Source organism: Nicotiana tomentosiformis, chromosome 11 (assembly GCF_000390325.3).
Source record: "Nicotiana tomentosiformis chromosome 11, ASM39032v3, whole genome shotgun sequence".
Taxonomy (NCBI): Eukaryota; Viridiplantae; Streptophyta; class Magnoliopsida; order Solanales; family Solanaceae; genus Nicotiana; species Nicotiana tomentosiformis.
In genome coordinates this window covers 85955352-85980355 of record NC_090822.1, presented here as the reverse complement: position 1 = coordinate 85980355, position 25004 = coordinate 85955352, and the positions used below count along the sequence as shown (strand labels likewise).

Sequence of the window (25004 nt, the reverse complement as noted above, 5' to 3'; positions counted from 1 at the left end):
AAATTTACCCATCGCAAATGCTACAAGAGCAACGCGAACGCGAGGGCTTCTTCGCAAACGTGAAGAACGAACAACGGCCACCCAGCTCAGCCTCTTCTACGCGAACGCGGGCTAGGTCACGCGAACGCGAAGGCTAGAGGGCCCAGATCTCCGCGAACGCGGTCCTGCGCACGCTAACGCGTAGGGAAAAAGCTCCCCAGCCCACAGTACCCCAAATCCTTCATCGCGAACGCGAGGGTCTGACCGCGTTCGCGAAGAAGGAAACCAGAAGCAAAAATCTGGTGTGTTTCAACTCAACTCAGGGCGGTCCGAAACGCAACCGAGCCTTTTGGGACCCCGTCCAACTACTCCAACAAGTCTATAAACATAATACAGACTTGCTCGAACTCTCGAAACGCGTAAATCAACAACAAAACCAAGAATCACACCCCAAAATCAAATTGAATCAAACTTTGAACTTCAAGTTTCTAAATCGCTTCGAACGCGTCGAATCATACTTATACTACTCTGAATGACACCAAATTTTACGTGCAAGTCTTAAATGATATTACGGAACTATCCCCGGTATCGGAATTCCATTCGGACCTCGATATCACCAAAACCTATTCCAAACCAAATTTAAAGAATTTCAAAAACCTTCAAGAACCAACTTCCACTATTAGGCGTCGAAACGCTCCTAGGTCACCCAAACTCAATACGAACATACTCCCAAGTCCGAAATCATCATACGAACCTATTGGAACCGTCAAATTCTGATTGCGAGGTCGTTTACTAAAAATATTGACCAAAGTCAAACTTAGCCTTTCAAGCCAACCTTAAGGAACTAAGTGTTCCGATTTCAACCCAAACTCTTCCAAATCTCGAACCAACCATCCCCGCAAGTCATAAATCAGTAAAAGCAAGTACGAGAAGTCTTATTTAGGGGAACAAGGTTCTAGCAAGTAAAACGACCAGTGGGTCGTTACAATATTATTCTCTCAAATAAATCTATAGCTATCTTTATATGGTAGCCACAATGTGTTATAGCGTGGCAATAGATTTAAATTTATTTTCCACGAAAATTTAGATATGTAACTGCTTTCATATAGTACCCCGTGGCAATTTATTTTGTTTAGCTGCGGACTAAAAGTTCCATGGCTACAAATCATACAAAAAAAGTCATGGTTAGATTATTTTATTATTTTTTGACAAAAAAGTTAATTTATTATAGTGACAAAAGTTTGTCTCACAAATCCACTGTTTCTTAGCTATTTGATTTTTTTCTAAACTTTTCCAATTATTCTGTGGCCGTGCATAATATATTAAAACTAATAACATATTAAGCTTGAGAAATAACTTATTCTACACAAATTGGCATTTAAAAAGTTTCACAAAATAAATTCCAACATACACATTTGTACTACTAAATTAATAGCATCTAGTAGAGAAGTCTTCTACAATAACTAAAATGTGAAGAAAAGAACTAGCCAATGTGAGGCTTGATTGTAACAGAGATTAGAAATAATATACAGAATTTCACATTAAATAAACATAAGTATTTGCTTGATGATTCATGTTGCCACCCTCATGGCACCCGCATCCGAGAATAATGAAGCAGTTTCCGTAATCACTATATATGCTGAAATAATTAAAAAATATGATCTTGTGAGAAACTTAAATTTGAATTATATATATATATATATATATATATATATATATATATATATATATATATATATATATGCATTTAGAGTAGTAATTAAAAAAATCAATAAATTATGGAATAAAAAAAACTTAGCCATGAATAAAGAAAAAAAAAAAGATCTAAACTTTTTTCCAACATAGAAAACAAAAGAAAAAGCATTTAAATAAACATCATAAAACTTAAGGAGATGAAAAAGAAGTAAAACTTACAGTTAGGCATTGGAAGAGATTGAAATTTCTCAAAGGCACTTTTCTCTTTAGCACCCTATAAATAAAAAAATAAATAATTGAAGCAGAAACTCAAGTCAATTAGGTGTAAGGCACAAAACCTATCAAATATTCAAAATCGCACTCACTGCGTATAAAAAAAGGGCATAATATCTATCAAATTGCTGAAATAACTCGTAAATTGAACTTAAAACCCCAAATCCAAGTAGGTGTAAGGAGAATAAAAAACTCTACGATATAGAAGAGACAAACCCACGAGTTAAAATTTTTGTCCATAAATGAGAAGCAGCGGGAATACCCTCTTACTACTCTTTGTCTTTCTTGCAGATTTAAATTAACGCCACTACTGTGGAAGAAGGGAATAAGAAAACGGAGAGGGAGAGTGGAGGCTGAGGGAGAGGAGAAGTTTAGGTTTTGGTTTGGAGGTTTAGGTTTAAGTCGTCCCTTTTCTTATATATTTGTCGTTATTTACTTCTTAATATAAATACTTTAGATACAAGAACAAAATTCAAATACCATAAACTCAAATAAAAGTAAGAAAATTACATATAAGCAAAAGAATAAATATCTTAAATTTAAGTAAAACAAAAAAAAATCAGCTATTCGCATGAAATAAAGATATTCTAAAATATATTTTTCTTTATAGCTTTTTCATCTTATATGATATTGTTAGTTTTGTTATATGTTCATATTTCAATAATATTAGCTTCTTAATTTTAATGTTAAGTTAGGTTTATGATAATTATTAAGTTATTAAAATAGTATTAGATTATTAAATCAATAACTTTTATACTTATCTAAATTGAATATAACTAGTAATCAATGTAGATAGATACAAGCACATAATTCTTTAAATCTAATATATAATATATTTAAGTTTAACTAACTATAATTATATACTTATTTAAATTAGTTTTGAAACTTTAAAGTAATACTTTGTTTAATATGAATAATGATATTTATTATTTACCAAAAAATAAATTATTACTTTATACTAGCTTGTTTTGTTATACACCCATATATCAGTCATATTAAGTTCTTAGCTAATAGTGAAAGTATGTAACTATGATGAGCCAAAAGGTCATCTTTAAATTTAATAATTATTTCTATGTTCTAAGACCTCAAATAGCACCATTCAGCTTTTCTCGACTTGCGTGCGCAGTCCGTAAATTTTTTCGGAAAGTTTTTTGTGAAAAATCGATTAAAATGTGAAATAGAGCTTTAAAACTCAATTGGGTTGACTTTGGTCAACATTTTGAGCAAACAGACCTAAATCAGTATTTTGACAGTTCCGGTAGGTCCGTATCATGATTTGGGACTTGGGCGTATGCCCGGAATCGAATTCGAAGGTCCCTAGCTCGAGTTATCGCATGTTGTCGAAATTTTGAAGTTTAAAGGTTTAATGATTTAAGGGATTTGACTAATGTTTGATTTTGTTGATACCGAATCCGTATTTTTGGTTCCAGAACCCGGTATAGCTCCATTACTATATTTTATGACTTGTTTGCTAAATTTGGTGAGAAACGGAGTTGGTTTGACGTGATTCAGACGTCCGGTTGTTAAAATAGAAGTTCTAAAGTTTTTTTGAAAATTTTATTTTATTTGGAGTCCGATTCGTAATTCTAGGCGTTATTTTGGTGTTTTGATCGCGCGAGTTCGTATGATATTTTTGGACTTGTGTGCAAGTTTGGTTTGGAGCCCTGAGGGACTCGGATGAGTTTCGGGGTGGTTTCGGACCATTTCTAGGCCATTTTTAGCTGATAGTTTTTGGCTACAACAGTGTGTTATGCGATAGCGGGTAGTTGGCCGCGATCGCGATGAGTAAAATGGGAGAAATTGACCAGTGCTTCGCGATCGCGGATGACCTTTCGCGATCGCGTAGAGGAAACTTTTGATGCACTGACCCGACTTTGGAAGCTTATATGTCGCAATTTATAAAGAATTTGGAGATGATTCAAATTGTAATCTTTATGTCTAGTTTTCAGAAAATCAAACCATTTAACATTTGGAGTTGTGTACAAAAAGTTATTGTTAGTACACTACAGGCTGTCCGGGAAGATGTTTGAAAATCGCGAAGAAGAATTTTGTGTTGCAAATGGCTGACTTTGGAAGCTTATATCTCGAAATCTATAAAGAATTGGGATATAACCAAAACATGAAAGTTGTGGATCTTGGTGTCTAATTTTCAGAAAGTTAAACCATTTGTATTTAAAGTTTTGTACGAAACGTTATGACTATTATACTAGCGGCTATCCGGAAGAGTTGGAGAAGGTTGCTGGAAACATTTGTTCTTCGCGATCGTGGGAGAATGGCCGCAATCGCATAGAGTAATAAAATGCTAGAAAAATTTTGTGCTTCACGATCGCGGGAGTTTGGCCGCTATCGCATAGTGTAAATGACTGGGCAACAGAACTTAAGTTTTGGAAATGGGATTTCGTCCCATTTTTCATTTTTCACGATTTTGAGCTCGGGTAAGACGGGTTTTGGGTGATTTTCATGGGAAAATATTGGGGGTAAGTGTTCCTTATCCTATATTGATTATATTTCATGATTTCATACTCATTTACATCATGAATTCGTGAATTTATGGAAGAAAAATTAGATTTTTATAAAATCTTTCAAAAATATAAAATTAAGATTTGAATGTCAATCCGATGCCGGAATTCGATAATTTTTGTATGGTTGAACTCGTATCAGAACGCGTGTTCGGATTTTGTGTGTGTTTCTGGGATTCGAGACATGGGTCACACAGTTAATTTTTAAAATGAATTTCAGATTTTAATCCGTAAAATTAGTAAAATTTATATGGAATTAATTCCTACGATTCGTGTTGAGTATATTGAATTATTTGTGACTAGATTTGAAGTTTTCAGACACTAATTCGCGAGGCAAGGGTGTATTGGAATCTTGAATTTGGTTGCAAAGCGAGGTAAGTATCGTGGTTAACCTTGACTTGAGGGAATAGAACCCTTGAATGATTTGTTATATAAAATTCATATGAACGACGTATAGGCGAGGTGACTAGTGTCTATACATCATCAAATTAATTATTTGTATAATTATTTAAACATCATAAATTATTCTAAGACACGAATTAATTATTATAATAATTATTTCTCTCATATTCCTTGTCAAATATTAATTCTTGAATTCATGCAATAATTATTACATGCTTATTTAATTTATGTGTCTTAATTGCTGCTTGACATTTAGCATATTAAATATGAAATTGCATATTTTCTCCTTGATTTTCACAATTAATTGCTACTTGTCATTACTTGTTTCCTAAATAATTTATAATATTGTGTGCTTTGTTGCCAAATAATTTCTTACTGAATGTGGTATTTATAGGAGTATTTTTATTATATTTAAGAGTTGTTAAATTATATTATTGGAGCGGGTTGCACACCGCAACGGAAATGAAAAAGAATATATTGGGGGATCGGGTTGCACGCCGCAACAGATTATATTTTTAAGTTTATATTGTTGGAGCGGGTTGCACGCCGCAACGGAAATTGATTGAAATAATAATTGTTTATGAATGCCGAGTTGGTTTCAACTGTTGAAATGAGTTACCTGTTTTATTTCTATTATTGTATGATTACGTACATGTTAAAGTAAGCGACCTGCCTTAGCCTCGTCACTACTTCGTCGAGGTTAGGCTCAGCACTTACAGAGTACATGGGGTCGGTTGTACTCATACTACACTCTGCACTTCTTGTGCAGATTTCGGAGTTGGTCCCAGTGGCATACTGTAGATTTGCTCGGATTCAGCTACTAGTGGAGACTTGAGGTATAGCTGCAAGACATTTGTAGCTTTGAAGTCCCCTTCTACTTTATTTTAGATGTGTGCTTTCTTTCAGATAACTTTATTTTATTCAGACCCTTGTTTGTATTATTCTAGAAGCTCGTGCACTTGTGATACCAATTCTGGGATGGTATTCAAACATCGCTATTATTATGGATTATTCACTTTATTTCAGACTTTATTTCCGCATTTGTTTCTTTGTTATTAATTAAATTTTAAAAATTATTTTAAAATGGCTAATATTATTCTAACGTTGGCTTGCCTAGCAAGTGAAATGTTAGGCTCCATCACGGTCCCGAAGGTGGGAATTTCGGGCCGTGATAAGTTGGTATCAGAGCACTAGGTTACATAGGTCTCACGAGTCACGAGAAAACTTAGTAGAGTCTGAAAGATCGGCACGGAGATGTCTGTATTTATCTTCAGAGGCTATAAAGTTTAGGAACAATATCACTTCTTTCTTATTCTTTCATGCGATTTTATTCTATCATTGATGATTGAACCATTATGTTCTTATTCTCTCGCAGATGGTGAAAACATGTAATATATCTACCGACGGACAGGGACCAGAGATCCCGGTGACAACTATGGCCAGGGGTAAAGGTCGAGGCCGAGTCGTGCTAGAGGCCGAGGCAGAGGTAGAGCTCAGTCTAGAGCTCGAGCATCAGCACATGTTGTAGAACCTCAGGTGGATCTTCAGGAGGAGGTTCCAGTTCAGACTGTACCGGGTGGACCAGTTCAGGTTTCGGAGGGATTCATAGCTACTCCAGTTCTTCAGGACGCTCTAGTCCGTTTGGTGAGTCTTATGAAGGGCGTAGCCCAGAATGGTACATTTCCAGTGGTACTAGCCGTCTCACAGGCTGGGGGAGGAGCACAAACTCCCATTACTCCCGCACCGGAGCAGATGGCTCCCCAGTATCAGGCTCCAGCAGCCCCGCCAGTTGGAGTAGTTTAGCCAGTTGTTGCGGCATAGGTCGGTGATAGGTCTGCCATGTCTTCTAATGCCTTATTGAGACTGGATAAGCTTACTAATCTCTTTCCAATTCACTTAAGTAGTACACCTTCGGAGGACCCACAGGATTATCTTAACCGCTGCCATGAGGTATTGCGGAACATGAGTATAGTTGAGACCAATGCGATCGATTTTGTTGTATTTTAGATGACGGGTTCCGCCAAGAGGTGGTGGAGAGATTATATGTTGACCAGACCAGTTGGATCGCCTGCATTGACCTGGGAGCAGTTCTCATAGCTATTTCTAGAGAAGTTCCTCCCTATCACATTGAGAGAGGATTTTCGCAGGCAATTTGAGTATCTATAGTAGGGCAGTATGACTGTTACTCAGTACGAGACCCGTTTTGTAGATTTAGCCCGTCATGCTCTCCTTTTACTACCTACTGAGGGAGAGAGAGTGAGGAGGTTTATTGATGGACTCACTCACCCTATCAGGCTTCAGATGGCCAAGGAGACCGGAATTGAGATTTCCTTTCAGGTGGCTGTTAATGTTTCTAGGAGGATCAAGATGGTTCTTACACAGAAGAGAGGGCAGGGGTCTGATACGAGGCCTTGTCAGTTCGGTTGGTTCAGTGTTGCCTCGTCTGGAGGCAGGGGTAATTTTGGTAGGGGTCATCCTCCCAGACCATTTCATTTAGTACTTCAGGCATCTCATGGTGCTTCAAGGAGCCACAGTCCTATTATGCCTTACTCTGGGCAGCCAACATTTAGCGCACACTCAGCTTCTATCAGCGCACCACCATTCCAGAGTCACTACAGTGGTTATCCGGCCCATTCGGGTCATCTTCAGCTTCAACAGCCACGACAGCAGAATGAGTGTTATGAGTGTGGGAACATTAGTCACATCAGGAGGTATTGCACTAGGTTGTCGAGCAACAAATCTCGGCAGGATTCTCGTGCCATCATACCGGCACTAGTTGCTTCACCGCATACTCAGCAAGCTAGAGGTAGGGGTATAGGCAACTAGAGGTAGAGGTCAGGCCATTAGAGGTGGAGGTCAGGCCATTAGAGGTGGAGGCCAGACAGTTAGAGGCCGTCCTAGGGATGTGGTTTAGAGTGGTGGGGCCAGCCCCGATTTTATGCTTTTCTAGTTAGGCCTAAGGCCGAGTCATCCGATACCGTGATCACAGGTATTGTTCCAGTTTGTCATAGAGATGCTTCAGTTCTATTTGATCCAGGATCTACTTATTCCTATGTGTCCTCCTATTTTGCTTCATATTTGGTTGTGCCTCATGATTGTCTAAATGCTTTTATGTGTGTATCTACACCAATGGGAGATTCTGTTATGGTATATCATGTCTATCGTTCGTGTGTGGTTATTATTAGGAGTCTTGAGACTAGCATGTATCTTCTACTTCTTGACATGGTAGATTTTGATGTCATCATGGGTATGGATTGGCTGTCACCTTATCATGCTATATTGGATTGTCATGAAAGGCTAAATCCATAAAACGGGTCTCGTATTGAGTAACAGTCATACTGCCCTGCTGTAGATGCTCAAATTGCCTGTGGAAATCCTCTCTCAATGTGATAGGGAGGAACTTCTCTAGAAATAGCTATGAGAATTGCTCCCAGGTCAATGCAGGTGATCCTACTGGTCTGGTCAACGTATAATCTCTCCACCACCTCTTGGCAGAATCCGTCATCTGAAATACAGGAAAATCAACTGCGTTGGTCTCAACTATACTCATGTTCCGCAATACCTCATGGCAGCGGTTAAGATAATCTTGTGGGTCCTCCTAAGGTGTACCACTGAAGTGAACTGGAAAGAGCTTGGTAAACTTATCTAGTCTCAATAAGGCCTCAAAAGACATGGCGGGCCTATCACCGGCCTGTGCCGCAATAACTGGCTGAACTACCCCAACTGGCGGGGCTGCTGGAGCTTGATTCTGGGAGCCATCTGCTCCTGAGCGGGAGTAGTGGGAGTTTGTGCTCCTCCCCCAGCCCGTGAGACGGCTGGTGCCACTGGAAATGTACCATTCTGGGTCACGCCCTCCATAAGACTTACCAAACGGACTAGAGTATCCTGAAGCATTGTAATCGCTATGAATCCTTCCGGGACCTGAACTGGTCCAACTGGTACAGTCTGATCTGGAACCTCCTCCTGAAGATCCACTTGATGTTCTACAACAGGTGCGGCTGCTCGATCTCTAGACTGAGCTCTACCTCTGCCTCGGCCTCTAGCATGACCTTGGCCTCGACCTCTACCCCTGGCCATTGTTGCCACCGGGGGCTCTGGTCCCTGTCTGTCGGTAGATGTATTGCGTTTTCTCGCCATCTACGAGAGAATAAGAATAGAATGGTTCAATTATCGATGATAGAATAAAATCGCACGACAGGATAAGAAAGAAGTGATATTGTTCCTAAACTTCATAACCTCTGAAAGATAAGTACAGACGTCTCCGTATCGATCCTTCAGACTCTACTAAGTTTGCTTGTGACTCGTGAGACCTATGTAACCTAGTGCTCTGATACTAACTGTCACGACCTGAAATTTCCCCCTTTCGGGACCGTGATGGCACCTAACATTTTATTTGCTAGGAAAGCCAACGTTAGAATATAATTAGCCATTTTAACAAAATTTTAAATTAATTAATAACAAGAAAACAAATGCGGAAATAAAATCTGAAATAAAGTGAATAATTCATAATAATCGTGATATCTAAATACTATCCCAGAGCTGGAGCCACGAGTGCATGAGCTTCTAGAATAATACAAATAAAGGTATGAATAAAATTCAAGCTGTTTGAAATATAATACACAACTGAGATAAGATAGAAGGGGACTTTAGAACTGCGAATACTATGCAGTTATACCTCAAGTCTCTACTGGTAGCTGTATTCGGGCAAATCTAATGTGCGTCGCCGGAACCAACTCTGAAATCTGCACAAGAAGTGCAGAGTGTAGTATTAGTACAACCGACCCCATGTACTGGTAAGTACCGAGCCTAACCTCGACGATGTAGTGACGAGGCTAAGGCAGGTCGCTTACATTAACCTGTACACAATAATAATAATAATAATAATAATAATAATAATAATAATAATAATAATAATAATAATAATAATAATAATAATAATAATAATAATAATAATAATAGGAATAGTAGTAAGACCGGTAAATAATATCAATAATTGAAGTCAATTCAGCAGTCTTAATCCCTCAACTTGTTTTCATTGCGGCGTGCAACCCGATCCCCCAATATAAACTTTAAATAATTCTGTTGCGGCGTGCAACCCGTTCCCCCTAATATTTTAACAACTCTTAAATATAATAAAAATACTCCAATTAATACCACGTTCAATGAAAAATTCTTAAGCGTCAAGGCATACAAAAATTATAATTTATTTATGAAACAAACAATGACAAGTAGCAATTAATTGTGGAAATCAAGGAGAAAATAAGCAGTTTAATATTTAATATGCTAAATGTCAAGTAGCAGTTAAGACACATAAATAAAATAAGCATGTAGCAATTATTGCAAGAATTCAAGAATTAATATTTGACAAGGAATATGAGAGAAATAATTATTATAACAATTAATTCGTGTCTTAAAATAATTTAAGATGTTTAAATAATTAAGCAAACAATTAATTTGAAAAAGTATAAGCACTCGCCACCCTGCCTATACATCATTACACATGAAATTCATATAGCAAATAATTCAAGGGTTCTATTGCCTCAAGTCAAGTTTAACCAGGACACTTACGTCGTTTTGCAACCAAATTCAAGAATCCAATAAACCTTTACCTCGTGAATTCGTGTTTGAAATCCTCAAATCTAGTCATAAACAATCAAATATACTCAATACAAATCGTAGGAATTAATTTCATATGAATTTATTAATTTTCCGGATTAAAATCCGAAATTCATCCCAAAGATCGATAGTGGGGCCCGCATCTCGAATCTCGGAAAAACTTACGAAATCCGAACAACCATTCCGAGATGAGTCCAACCATACAAAAATTACCAAATTCCGATGTCCAATGGACCTTCAAATCTTAATTTTTTGTTTTGGGAAAGTTTTACAAAAATTCCAATTTCTTCCATCTAAATCTAATTTCCAGAATCGGATTCCGGCTTCGATATCAAAAAGTCAACTCCGTGGTCAAACTTAGAAATCTTTAGCCTTTAAATTTCTAGTTTCCGTTTAAATGGTCATAACTTGAGCTAGGGACCTCCAAATTAAATTTCGGGCATACGCCCAAGTCCCAAATCACGATACGACCTACCGAAACTGTCAAAAACACTAACCTGGATCCATTTGCTCAAAATGTTGACCAAAGTCAACTCAGTTGAGTTTTTAAGGCTCTATTTCATATTTTAATTAATTTTTCATATAAAAACTTTCATGAAAATTATACGGACTGCGCACGCATGTCGATGACTAATAAATATTGCTTTTTGAGGTCTTAGATCACAGAAATAATTAATAAATTTAAAGAGGACTTTTTGGGTCATCACATTCTCCACCTCTAAAACAAACGATCATCCTCGAACGGAATTAGAAAAAGTACCCGAGCTGGTGAAAAGGTGTGTATATTTACTCCGCATGTTCGACTCGGACTCCCAGGTAGATGCTTCTACTGGCTGACCTCTCTATTACACCCGAACTGAAGGATAACTTTTAGATCTCAACTGTCGGATCTACCGGGCTAGAATAGCTACCGGCTCCTCTTCGTAAGTCAAATCCTTGTCCAATTGGACTGAGCTGAAATCTAACACATGGGACGGATCACCATGATATTTTCGGAGCATAGACACATGGAACATCGGATGAACCGTTGATAAACTAGGTGGTAATGCAAGCATGTAGGCTACTTCGCCCACCCTTTCAAGAATTTTGAAGGGTCCTATATACCTAGGGATCAACTTGCCCTTCTTTCCGAACCTCATTACACCTTTCATAGGTGAAACCCGGAGCAATACTCTTTCTCCTACCATGAATGCAATATCACAAACTTTACGGTCGACATAACTCTTTTGCCTAGACTGAGCTGTGCGAAGTCGATCCTGAATAATTTTGACCTTATCCAAGGCATCCTGTACCAAATCGGTACCCAACAACCGAGCCTCTCCTGGTTCAAACCAACCAACTGGCGAACGACGCCGTCTTTCGTATAATGCCTTATATGGAGCCATCTGAATGCTTGCCTGGTAGCTATTATTATAGGCAAACTCCCAAGTGGCAAGAATTGGTCCCAAGAACCTCAAAAGTCTATAACACAAGCGCGAAGCATATCTTCCAATATCTGAATAGTGCACTCTGATTGTCCGTCTGTCTGTGGATGAAATGCGGTACTCAACTCAACCTGTATGCCTAAATCACACTGTAAAGCCCTCTAGAAGTGTGAGGTAAACTGCGTATCTCGATCTGAAATAATAAACATGGGCACACCGTGAAGGCGGAGAATCTCACAAATATAAATTTCAGCTAACCGTTCTGAAGAATAGGTAACTGCCACTGGAATGAAATGTGCCGACTTGGTCAACCTATCCACAATAACCCATACTAGTAGATTTTGATGTCATCTTGGTTATGGATTGGTTGTCACCTTATCATGCTATATTGGATTGTCACGCCAAAATGGTGACCCTAGCCATGCCGGGGTTACCTCGAATAAAGTGTAAAGGGACTCTTGGCCATTCCACCAGCAGGGTTATCTCTTATGTGAAGGCTCGTCGTATGGTCGAGAAGGACTGTATAGCTTATTTGGCTCATATTCGCGATTCTAGTGCGGATGTTCCTTCTATGGATTCAGTTCCAGTTGTCCGTGAGTTTCCAGATGTATTTCTTGCAGATTTGCCGGGGATGCCACCCGATAGATATATTGACTTCTGTATTGATTTGGCTCCGGACTCCCATCCCATTTCTATTCTACCATACCGTATGGCCCCGCCGAAGTTGAAGGAATTAAAAGAACAATTACAAGAATTGCTTGATAAGGGCTTCATTAGACCTAGTGTCTCGCCCTGGGGTGCCCCCGTGTTGTTCGTGAAGAAGAAAGATGGGTCGATGAGAAGGCATAAAAGTGGGGCATGTTGTATGTGCTGAAGGCATAAAAATGGATCATAAGAAGATTGAGGCAGTTCAGAATTGGCCTAGACCTACTTCATCCACATAGATCGGGAGTTTCCTAGGATTGGCAGGTTATTATTGTCGGTTTGTGAAGGGGTTTTCATCTATAGCATCTCCATTGACCAAATTGACCCAAAAGGGTGCCCCATTTAGATGGTCAGATGAGTGTGAGTTGAGCTTTCAGAAGCTCAAGACAGCTTTGACTACGACGCTAGTGTTAGTGTTACCCACAAGTTCAGGATCTTATACGGTGTATTGTGATGTATCTCGCTTTGGGCTTGGTGCAGTATTGATGCTAGATGGCAGAGTGATTGCATATGCTTCACGACAGTTGAAAGTTCACGAGAAGAATTATCCTGTTCATGACTTAGAATTGGCAGCCATTGTTCATGCGTTGAAGAATTAGAGGCATTACATTTACGGTGTCTCGTGTGAGGTATTTACTGATCATCGTAACCTTCAGTATTTGTTCAAACAAAAAGATCTCAATTTGAGGCAGAGAAGATGGTTGGAGCTATTGAAAGATTAAGATATCACCATTTTGTATCACCCCGGAAAGGCTAATGTGGTGGCCGATGCTTTGAGTAGAAAGGCTGTGAGTGTTGGCAGCCTTGCATATATTTGAGTTGGTGAGAAACCGTTAGCTGCAGATGTCCAGACTTTGGCTAATAAGTTCGTGAGGTTAGATGTTTCAGAACTCAATTGGGTTCTAGCTTGCACAGTCGCTCGGTCTTCTTTATATGAGCGTATCAAAGAGAGACAATATGATGATCCTCATTTGCTTATCCGTAAGGACACGTTGCAACACGGTGATGCCAAACAGGTTGTTGTGGGGGAAGATGCAGTTCTGAATGCATGGTCGTATTTTTGTGCCTAATGTTGATGGGCTTCGTGATTTAATTCTTGAAGAGGCACACAACTCCCGGTATTCTATTCATCCGGGTGCCGCCAAAATGTATCAAAATTTACGGAAACATTATTGGTGGAGAAGAATGAAGAAGGATATAGTTGCACATGTAGCTCAGTGTCTAAATTGTCAACAAGTCAAGTACGAGCATCAGAGACCTGGTGGTTTACTTCAGAAGTTAGAAATTCCTGAATGGAAGTAGGAAGGTATCACTATGGATTTTGTTGTTGGGCTCCCACAGACTTAGAGAAAATTTGACGCAGTTTGGGCCATTGTGGACAGGTTAACCAAGTTAGCACATTTCATTCCAGTGGCAGTTACCTATTCTTCAGAGCGGTTAGCTGAAAGTTACATTCGTGAGATTGTTCGCCTTCACGGTGTGCCCATGTCTATTATTTCAGATTGAGGTACGCAATTTACCTCCCACTTTTGGAGGGTTGTACAACGTGAGTTAGGCACGCGAGTTGAATTTAGTATAACATTTCATCCACAGACAGACGGACAGTCAGAGCGCACTATTCAGATATTTGAAGATATGCTTCGCACTTGTGTTATAGACTTTGGATGTTCTTGGGTACAGTTATTGCCACTTGCCTATAATAACAACTATCAGTCGAGCATTCAGATGGGTCCATATGAAGCATTATACGGGAGACGGTGTCGTTCGCCAGTTGGCTAGTTTGACCCAGGAGAGGCTCAGTTGTTGGGTACCGATTTGGTGCAGGGTGCCTTGGATAAGGTCAAGATTATTTAGGATCGACTTCGCACAGCTCAGTCTAGGCAAAAGAGTTATGCCGACCGTAAAGTTTGTGATATTGCATTCTTGGTGGGAGAAAGAGTATTGCTCCGGGTTTCACCTTTGAAAGGTGTAATGAGACTCGGAAAGAAGAGCAAGTTGAGCCCTAGGTATATTGGACCCTTTGAAATTCTTGAAAGGGTGGGTGAAGTAGCCTACATGATTGCACTACTACCTAGATTATCAACAGTTGATCCGGTGTTCCATGTGTCTTTGTTCCGAAAATATCATAGTGATCCGTCCCATGTGTTAGATTTCAGCTAAGTCCAATTGGACAAGGATTTGACTTACGAAGAGAAGCCGATAGCTATTATGGCCCGGCAGGTCCGACAGTGGAGGTCTAAGAGTTATCCTTCAGTTCGGGTGCAATGGATAGGTCAATCAATTAAGATAGCCACCTGGGAGTTCGAGTCGGACATGCGGAGTAAATATACACACCTTTTCACCACCTCAAGTACTTTTCTAATTCTGTTCGAGGACGAATGTTTGTTTTAGAGGTGGGAATGTGATGTCCCAAAAGGTCATCTTTAAATTTAATAATTATTTCTGTGTTCTGAGACCTCAAATAGTACCATTTAGCTTTCCTCGACTTGCGTGCGCAGTTCATAAATTTTTCCAAAAAGTTTTTAGGTGAAAAATTAATTAAAATGTGAAATAGAGCTTTAAAACTCAATTGGATTGACTTTGGTTAACATTTTGAGAAAACGGACGCAGATTAGTGTTTTGACAGTTCTGGTAGGTCCGTATCATGATTTGGGACTTGGACGTATGCCTGGAATCGAATTCGGATGTCCCTAGGTTGAGTTATCGCATGTTGTCAAAATTTTGAAGTTTAAAGGTTTAATGACTTAAAAGATTTGACTAATGTTTGACTTTGTTGATACCGGGTCCGTATTTTTGGTTCCGAAACTCGGTACAGCTCCATTACTATATTTATGACTTGTGTGCCAAATTTGGTGAGAAACGAAGTTGGTTTGATGTGATTCGGTCGCACGATTGTTAAAATAGAAGTTCTAAAGTTTTTGTAGCGACCCAACCGATAGTTTTGAGTATTACAACCCCGTTCCCCCATTTACTTCTCAAATTGTGATTTACAGTTGTTATTTGAGTTATCATGGTAATTAGTTCGGGTCCGGTGAGGTGTTGGAATGATTTGGAACACTTAGTTCAAAGGTTTAGAACTTAAGTTGAAAAGGTTGACCGGATGTTGACTTATGTGTAAGTACCCCGGAGAAATTTTGTCGGAAGAAGGTCATTTCTACGGCCCACTATGCGGTTGCAGAATCACTTTGTGGACCGCATAATGGCCGCAGAGTGAATCAGGAGTGGGGCAAGTGTGGAGGAAAATCTGCGGCGTATTATGCGACCGCAGATCAGTTCTGCGGTGCATTATGCGACCGCAGAACATGTCTGTGGACCGCATAACGACCGCAGACTGAGGCAGTGTTGCCTAGTTCCGGAGGCCTTTTATGCGACCCATTATGCGGGCGGCAGAAGCGTTATGCAGTCGAATATGCGACCGCGTAGTGTGTTTCGGGGCTTCATTTTTCTGGTTTTATAAGCCCGACCCCATTCTTATAAAACACTATTAGGGGTCATTTTGAAGTGTTGCATCTGATATTTTAGAGAGAGGTGAGAGCATCTTAGAGAGAGAAAGTGAAGACCAAGCCATTTGTCCATCAATTCTTGTTCAAGGTTTGAAGATTTCAGAAGGATCTTGCTAGGCCTTCAAAGAGGTAAGAATTTCTTCCCCCAATTCTTTAATTTCGATTTTTGAGTTAAGATGGGCGATTGGGAGTATGATTCTTGGGTGTGAGAGTATTATTTATACATACACATACCAATAAGGTTTGTGGAAAGATTGTTGAGTTCAAATGGGTAGAGATTGGGTTGAAAATGATAGAAATCTTCAAGGACTTTAATTGAAAATTTGAAGGCCGAGTAGATGTCGGAATTTGGTGAAATTTATATGGTTGGACTCGTGGTTTAATGAGTGTTCATATTTTGTATTTTTTGTCGGGTTCCGAGATGTGGGCCCCACGGACAATGTTTGAGTGCAATTTTGAATTTTGTTGGGAAATTAGTATTTTCATATGGAATTAATTCCTATAATTTGAATTGATTGAATCGAATTAATTGTGATTAGATTCGAGGCGTCCAGAGGTCGATTTGCGAGGCAAAGGCTTATTGGAATAAAAAATTGCTCGGATTGAGGTAAGTAACAGTTCTAAATTTGGTCTTGAGTATATGAAACCCTGGATTATGTGTTATGTGATTAGTTTTGAGGTGACTGGCGTGTGGGCATACACCGTAGGAATTGTGACTTGGTCAATTCCATGGATCTGTGTAGTTGAATAAATTGTTGTTAACCATACATTTTTCCACGTATTAGGGATATTGAACTATAAATCATGGTTAAATCATGTGTTAACACTGTTGGGACCCACATAGGTCGTGTACATGTTGAATTATCTGTTAAATTACTATTTTGTACCCAGTCACCATTTTACTTGCATATTACATCTCAGTCTCTCTTGTTCATTATTGATGCATCATATCACTGTTGTTGGGCTGCTTATCATGGTTTATGAGAGCCTGAGAGACCGGAGAGGTTGATGACTGAGTGAGGCCGAGGGCCTAATTGTGAGGATACTTACGGGATCGGGCTGCACGCCACAACATGTTTTATTGATTTATGCCATGATTGGCTTGTTATAGCGCTTGGGCTGAAGGAGCCCCTCCGAAGTCTGTACACACCCCTAGTGAGCGCAGGTACCTACTGAGTGCCGAATGCCGAGTGCTGAGTGATTGAGAGGAAAGAGTGACTCTGAGGAAAGAGTGACTCTGAGGTTGGAGTGAATGGGAGGACTGAATGGCTGTTACTCTGAGAGGATGCATTGATTTCATTATTGCTGCACTTCAACTATCATATATCACTATTTTGGAAATTTTGGAAAAATATTATTTTCTGTTTCAGTCAAATTTGATATGAAATTACTATGGAGTTTTAAATGTTGAACTTGAAAGCATGCCTACCCTTTTATGTTGGAAAGTACTGTACTTGGACTTAGCTGAGAAGCTCATCACTACTTTTTCAGTTTCTTATTCATTATTGTTACTTACTGAGTTGGTTGTACTCATACTACACCCTGCACTTCGTGTGCAGATCCGGGTGATCCCGGACATAGTGGGTGTTGATTCTTTCGCACAGTTGATTTTCCAGAGATTCAGAGGTAGCTGCCGTGTTTCGCAGACGTTGTATCTACTTCCCTATCTCCTTGTTTACTGTATTTGGTCTTAGACTATTATAGACCATGTTTTCCAGACTTGTAATGTATAGATGCTCATGTACTCAGTGACACCGGATTTTGGGAATATATTTTACCTAGTATTTGTGGGATTTTCTCTTAAATTTAATTATGATGTTTTTCGTATTTAAAAGATATTGTGGGTTATTGATGATGTCGGCTTGCCTAGTATTGAGATAGGCGCCATCACGACGGGTGAGATTTCGGGTCGTGATAGTTTTATTGAAAATTTCATTTGATTTGGAGTCCGATTCGTAGTTCTAGGCGTTATTTTGGTGTTTTGATCGCGCGAGCAAGTTCGTATGATATATTTGGACTTAGGTGCATGTTTGGTTTGGAGCCCCGAGAGACTCGGGTGAGTTTCGGACCATTTCTAGGCCATTTTAGCTGATGGTTTTCGCTACAGCAGTGTGCTATGCGATAGCGGCTAGTTGGCCGTGATCGCGATGAGTAAAATGGGAGAAATTGACCAGTGCTTCGCGATCACGGATGACCTTTCGCGATCGCGTAGCGGAAACTTATGCTGCACTGACCCGATCTTGGAAGCTTATATATCGCAATCTATAAGAAATTTGGAGATGATCCAAAAATGAAAGTTGTAGCCTTTGTGTCTAGTTTTCAGAAAATCAAACCATTTGACATTTGGAGTTGTGTACAAAAAGTTATTGTTGGTACACTACAGGTTGTCCGAGAAGATATTTGGAAATCGTGAAGAAGATATTTGTGTCGCACAAGGCTGATTTTGGCAGCTTATATCTCGAAATCTATAAGAAATATGGAGATGACCAAAACATGAAAGTTGTAGATAATGGTATCTAGTTTTAAGAAAGTTAAACCATTTATTATATGTAGTTTTGTACAAAAGGTTATGGCCATTATACTAGCGGCTGTCCGGAAGAGTTGGAGAAGGCTGTTGGAAATGTTTGTTCTTCGCGATCGCGGGAGAATGGACGCGATCGCATAGAGTAAAAATTTGCTAGAAAAATTTTGTGCTTCGCGATCGCGGGAGTTTGGCTGTGATCGCATAGGGTAAATGACTGGGCAACAGAACTTAAGTTCTGGAAATGGGATTTTGTCCCATTTTTCACTTTTCACGATTTTGAGCTCGGGTAAGACGAGTTTTGGGTGATTTTCACGGGAAAACATTGGGGTAAGTGTTCCTTATCCTATATTGATTTTATTTCATGATTCCTTATTTACATCAAGAATCCGTGAATTTATGAAAAATTAAATTTTTATAAAATCTTCCAAAAATATAAAATTAAGATTTGAAGGTCAATCCGATGTCGGAATTTGATAATTTATGTATGGTTGAACTTGTATAGGAATGGGTGTTCGGATTTCGTATGTTTTTTCGGGATTCGAGATGTGGGCCCCACAGTCAATTTTTAATATGAATTTTGGATTTTAATCCGGAAATTAAGTAAAATTCATATCGAATTAATTCCTACGATTCGTGTTGAGTATATTGAATTGTTTGTGACTAGTTTTGAAGCTTTCAGATACTAATTCGCGAGGGAAGAGTGTATTGGAATCTTGAATTTTGTTGCAAAGCGAGGTAAGTGTCGTGGTTAACTGTCACGACCCAAAATCCATCTAGTCGTGATGGCACCTAACCCAACCCGCTAGGTAAGCCAGTTATCAACTATCCAATTCCAATAAAATTAAACAAGACAATTAAGTAAAAAAAATAAAATCTAAATCTTATACATTCCTCAAGGACTGGTAGTATAAATCATGAGCTTCTAAGATTAGAATTTATAAAGCTGGTATGAAATAAATACACTATATGTTCGAAATGTACATAAACAGATTTTTATAACTCTAAGGCTACTATGAATAAGAGGCAGCTACGACTGAAACACATGTACGTCTCCAAATCCCGCTCACGTCAATCCCATCAACATCAGCATCCAATATCTGCATGCAAGGTGCAGATGTGTAGTATGAGTACAACCGACCCCATGTACTCAATAAGTAACAAACTTAACCTTAGGTTGCAAGTAGTGACGAGCTGGAACAAAGGTCGAGTCCAACACCAATAGCCAACAACAGTCCATAACAACATAAAACAAGTAATACAAGAAGTAACTCAGAGATAAAATGCTCAGCTTAATCATGATTTCTGAAAAGAGTTCTGCCTCTCAAGTGTATCAGTGAAAACTCAAGTTTTTTATCGAAATTTCAAAAAATATGAGTAAGTTTGAATACAATAATTTTCACAAAAATCCTTTCAACAATAAATAAGATGTTTCATTTTCTTTCCAGATAACCAGTGAAAAATGCATCACTATGCCCATATGCCAATATGTGTGAGAAGTCATGAATGATGTGATACCGTACATTATGAGGAAAATGCATCTCTATGCCTGTATGTCAAATGTGCATGTCAATGCGATGCAACTCAGTGATAAAACCATATGCATACTCTCAGAGTATCATTTCACTCAGTCCTCCCAGTAACTCAGTCCTCACAATCACTTAGTCCTCACAGTCACTCAGTCCTCACAATCACTCAAAGTCACTAACAATGACCTCTATGGGTCCCAATAATACCAACATTTGCCTAAGCATTATTTTTTACATGAGTCACAACTCGATAACTCTAGTACGTAGAGATTTTATGATTACAGATAAGTTCAGGTAACTACACAGTACCACAGGAATAACGGGGTCACAGTTCAAACGGTGCAAGCCCCTACACCCGTCACCTAGCATGTGCGTCACCTCAACACCAAACACATACCACTTATAATCGGGGTTCATACACTCAACTCTAATATTAGAAGAGTTACTTACCTCGAACAAGCCGAATCCAATGCCGAGCAATATAAACAATACTTCGGAAATTCCATTCCGCGCGTATCAACCTCAGTGATCTGTATCTATTCAAATAACGTGCAAATAAATCACAATTTACTCCAATACTTACAAATTAACAATTTATGAACTCCGCTCGAAAAATCGATAGTGGGGCCCACGTCTCGAAATTCGACAAAACTCACAAAATCTGACAACCCATTCATTTACGAGTTCAAAAATAAAAAATAAGATGAAACCCTCGTTCATATAGTACAAAATCTGATCCCCATTGTGCTGACCGCACATTTTCTTGTGCGGTTACACATCCCACGAGCTGCGGTCGCACTTCAACAACTCTGCACTACTAGGCTTCAGTAAAATACCCATAACTTTCTGTAAAATTATCCAAATGATTGTTGATATTCCTTTTTGGAAAACTAGATTCAAAGGGCTACAACTTTTATTTTTGAATCATCTCCAAATACGTTGTAGATTAAAAGATATAAGCCTCCGAAGTCGGACCATCGAACCTGCAAACCACCCTAAAGTGCGGCCGCGAGAAGAATTGTACGGTCTGCACTTTTCTTGTGCCTCAGCACTCAAAAATGTGCCCTCGCATTTCCAAAAGTTCCAGAACAACATCAGAGCGCCGAAATGCCCGGACTCACTCAAAACTCACCTCGGAACTCATTCGAGCCACTCGGGACCCCCGTCTGAATGTACCAATAAGTCCTAAAATATTATACGAACTTAGTCGAGCCCTCAAATCACATCAAAATACAAATCTCACTCCAATCCAAGCCTAATGAAAACTAACAATTTTCAACTTCTAACAATTTCTTTCGTACATTGCTGATAATGAAAGAAACAAGCGGAATCTCATGACCCCTTATTAGATCAACAAGTCATAGAGTTCTCTCGCCCCAACCAGAACCATAATCACTTGCTAAGTCGACTTTCAATATTATCCTCCCAAATATACCGTAATCAAACCTGATAGTACCTATTCTAGGTCCAATGACCTTCTATTATTAAACATAACTATTCTACATACACGCCACATCAATATAACTTCGCCACAACTGCGCAATCCGTGTACCCAAATATGGGAGATGTCTCAAGGAAGATAACCGTATTGCAAGTTCAACAAGCACCACCGCAACCACAATGTTACAACCAACTCCTCAATTTCGTGAAGAGGATAACCATAGGCGCATGTTCACAATTCCTGATACCGAAATATAAAATCCATAATGATATACAAAAATGCCACAAGTCTCGACACCATCCAACTTAATTCTCAGATTTTAGCCATAAATAAATCCGCCAAAAATTCTCAATTGCTATATATTAATCTTGAATCCATTAGAACTTTCTCGAGAGTCATCTACTCTGCTCAAATCTCAATTGCACCGCCCAAATGGGCCGAAAGACACATGCCCCATTAACACAACAACACCCAAAGAAGTACCCCTGCCTTAACACCACCAATCAAATTCATACTGCATGCGCACTACATCCTTCACAAATAACAACTCACTCATTCCATGATTCTCATATATTCATAAGTGCAATATAACCAGTATCCAGGATTTTCCTTATTCGAGTCATCCTCGATCTCAACCTCTGCAAGTTATAACTAACCAACAAGTATGCCTCAGCCTAAAACTAAACCTTTACATATAACCATGAAATTAAATTGTCAATAGCAGGCTCCCCCACTTGGCTCAAACCCATAGATTAAAACACTTGATAACTCACAATACCCATACTTTATTACTGCCTTAATAGCGCAGTCAGTTCAACGAAAATTCTTCTCATGTCCATGCAATACCAACCATAAAATACCTCAATCATCCGCTAATCTCGCATTTATTCTCTTGATAGTCAAGTCAACTTTCTCAACTAGATTCAAATTCAAATCTCAACACATATAACCCGCTAGTAGAAAAGGAACTCTCCAATCAACATTATAAGGAACACACCTACGTAGATTACTATACAGGAGATAACACACCTGCTTAGCCTCAAATTGGCATCTTGTTATACCCCTTCGCATCCACAATTACTACGCAATCACTTAATCTTCCTGAGTCCAAACTCATTAACAAGACATGAAAATCTAATTCTCCCCACAGTTAAACTATATGACAGATCCTTCAACACACTCATAATTCGAGACTGTACGTCACATCAAACGAAAATCAAGCACCCATTGGCCTTTTTAAATTCCAAGTAAACACTTCTTGTCACATTCAATCCATCTTAACACATCTTGCAATCGCATCATCCTCATCATATAGCCATTCGACTGCTCATCGAGCCACAAATTTTCCACTCATAGGGATACTACCAGACATATGAGTCCAAATGTACAAGTTACAACTGAAGCTATCGAGCCTAAGCTATGGTCCAAACCTGGTCTCAAGTCCTCTAGACTGACCTATCACCAAAACACAAAATACACATCTCGATGTCATCCCTGAAATCACAAGCCGGTGATACATAGCTGATACCGAACGCTCACATGCGCACACGAATGCGTGGAAGGAATTCAAAGAGTTATATTTCATGTTGTATCAATTCCGCACGATAAGGAAAGAAAGATGGAAAATTGTCCTAAATGCCCTGTAGCCTCTCGAAGATAAGTATGGACGTCATCATACCGATTCGCAAGACTCTGCTAGACACTTGCTCATGACTCATAGAACCTATGAACCTAGAGCTCTGATACCACCTTGTCACGACCCAAAATCCAACTAGTCGTGATGGCACCTAACCCAACCTGCTAGGTAAGCTAGTTATCAACTATCCAATTCAAATGAATTTAAACAAGAATTGTGAAAAATTTAGGATTTTGTTGAAAAACCTAGGTTTTGATAAAAATGAGATTAAACCACGAAATTGTTATGGAATTGAGTAAAAATTATATATTTGGGTTCGTGAGGTTATGGGTAACATTTATCTTCAAAAATTCTGAAATCCGGGCATGTAGGCCCCTAGGTAAATTTTAGGAATCTTTCAATTCGGGTTGGGTAATTACTTTAATAGCTAAATTATGAACTTTTGAGTATATATTGATTAATTTATAAAATATTTGTCTAGTTTCAGATTGTTCAGCACTAACTTGAGGCTTTTAGAGTGATTCGTGGACCGAAATGTGAACTTGAGAACGAGGTAAGTCTCTTGCCTAACCTTGTAAGAGGAAATTTACCCCATAGGTATTTAATTGCTGTTTGCTACTAATTGTGAATGCTATGTACGCACGAAGTGACGAGAGTCAATATGTAGCTAGAAATCATGCTTATGTCCGGGTAGTTTTAGGACTCTATCATGTAATACTTGTATTATTTGTACTCTACTTGTTAGCTTAAGTGCTTAAATTATATTGATACTTGATAAAGGATTCGCAACGAACCGAACTTCATTACTTTGAGTTTTGGCGGGTTACTTGACTGTTAGTAGAAATTGTGCCTTCTGGTGTATTAGTCTTGTAGTAGCCATTAGATCGGAGTTCGTAGAGTATTCTCTCTTCTTGTGGAGTGGGCAGAGCACTTCGGCAGTATAATAAATGCATCTATGATTTGGGCCGGCCGACCCTCGGCAACGTACATATTATTCTGGATCGGGCCGTACGACCTCAGCATAAATCGTGCGTGATATTGCTCAGAGTCCGATTTTACTCAATATTACTTCCATGACTTGAGAAATTAAAATTTACATTAATGGCTCTTATTTGTTGAAGTTAGTACGTGTTAGTTGGGGATCTTAATTGATATCTAATTAAAGGACCACTTATTTATTGTTCATTATTGCGTTATTACTATTATTAATGTATTCCATGCCTATTTAGAATGTATGTACTTTATTTATTGGCCCTTAGTAGTGTCGATGTCGACCCGTCGTTACTACTTCTTCGATGTTAGACTAGATACTTACTGGGTACATGTTGTTTATGTACTCATGCTATACTTCTTCACTAATCGTGCAGGATCTGCGGCATGTGCATCTGGCGGTCATTCAGGTGCGTATCCCCGTTACCCCAAGGCTTAGTGGTGAGCTGCTCTCTGTGCCCATCCTGCAGAGCCCGTAGTCTCTCTTATTTTATTTATTTTTTGTCTATCTTACTCCAGACAGTAGTATATAAGATTTTGTATATTCTACTAGTTGCTCATACATTTGTGACACCAGATTTTGGGAATAATCTAGTAGACACTTTATGATTTTGAGTATTAAATTCACTATATTTACTCTTTCGTTAGTTTATGATTTACTTTGCTATAATTTCCTACTAAAATTCTCTTAATAAATAAAATCAACTACTTTGAAATTATTGAAAAGAACAATTACATGGCTAGTTCACCGTTGGCTTACCTAGTGATGAT

At 38.9% G+C, this 25004-nt stretch overlaps 2 long non-coding RNA genes across 3 annotated transcripts; both read right to left on the bottom strand.

Moving 5' to 3' along the window:
* Nucleotides 1–1318: 1318 nt before the first annotated feature.
* Nucleotides 1319–2408, bottom strand: LOC104101345 (uncharacterized). 2 transcript variants are annotated; one of them, XR_687450.4, is made up of 3 exons: nucleotides 2164–2408; nucleotides 1894–1948; nucleotides 1319–1618 (listed from the first exon to the last, which is right to left on the bottom strand). It is a non-coding gene; the product is annotated as an uncharacterized lncRNA (long non-coding RNA). The 2 variants fall into 2 exon arrangements; XR_687451.4 differs by having other exon boundaries at nucleotides 2168–2311.
* Nucleotides 2409–19584: 17176 nt separating this feature from the next.
* On the bottom strand, nucleotides 19585–20766 carry LOC138900920 (uncharacterized). The gene is made up of 2 exons (XR_011412269.1): nucleotides 20617–20766; nucleotides 19585–19737 (listed from the first exon to the last, which is right to left on the bottom strand). It is a non-coding gene; the product is annotated as an uncharacterized lncRNA (long non-coding RNA).
* Nucleotides 20767–25004: the final 4238 nt, after the last annotated feature.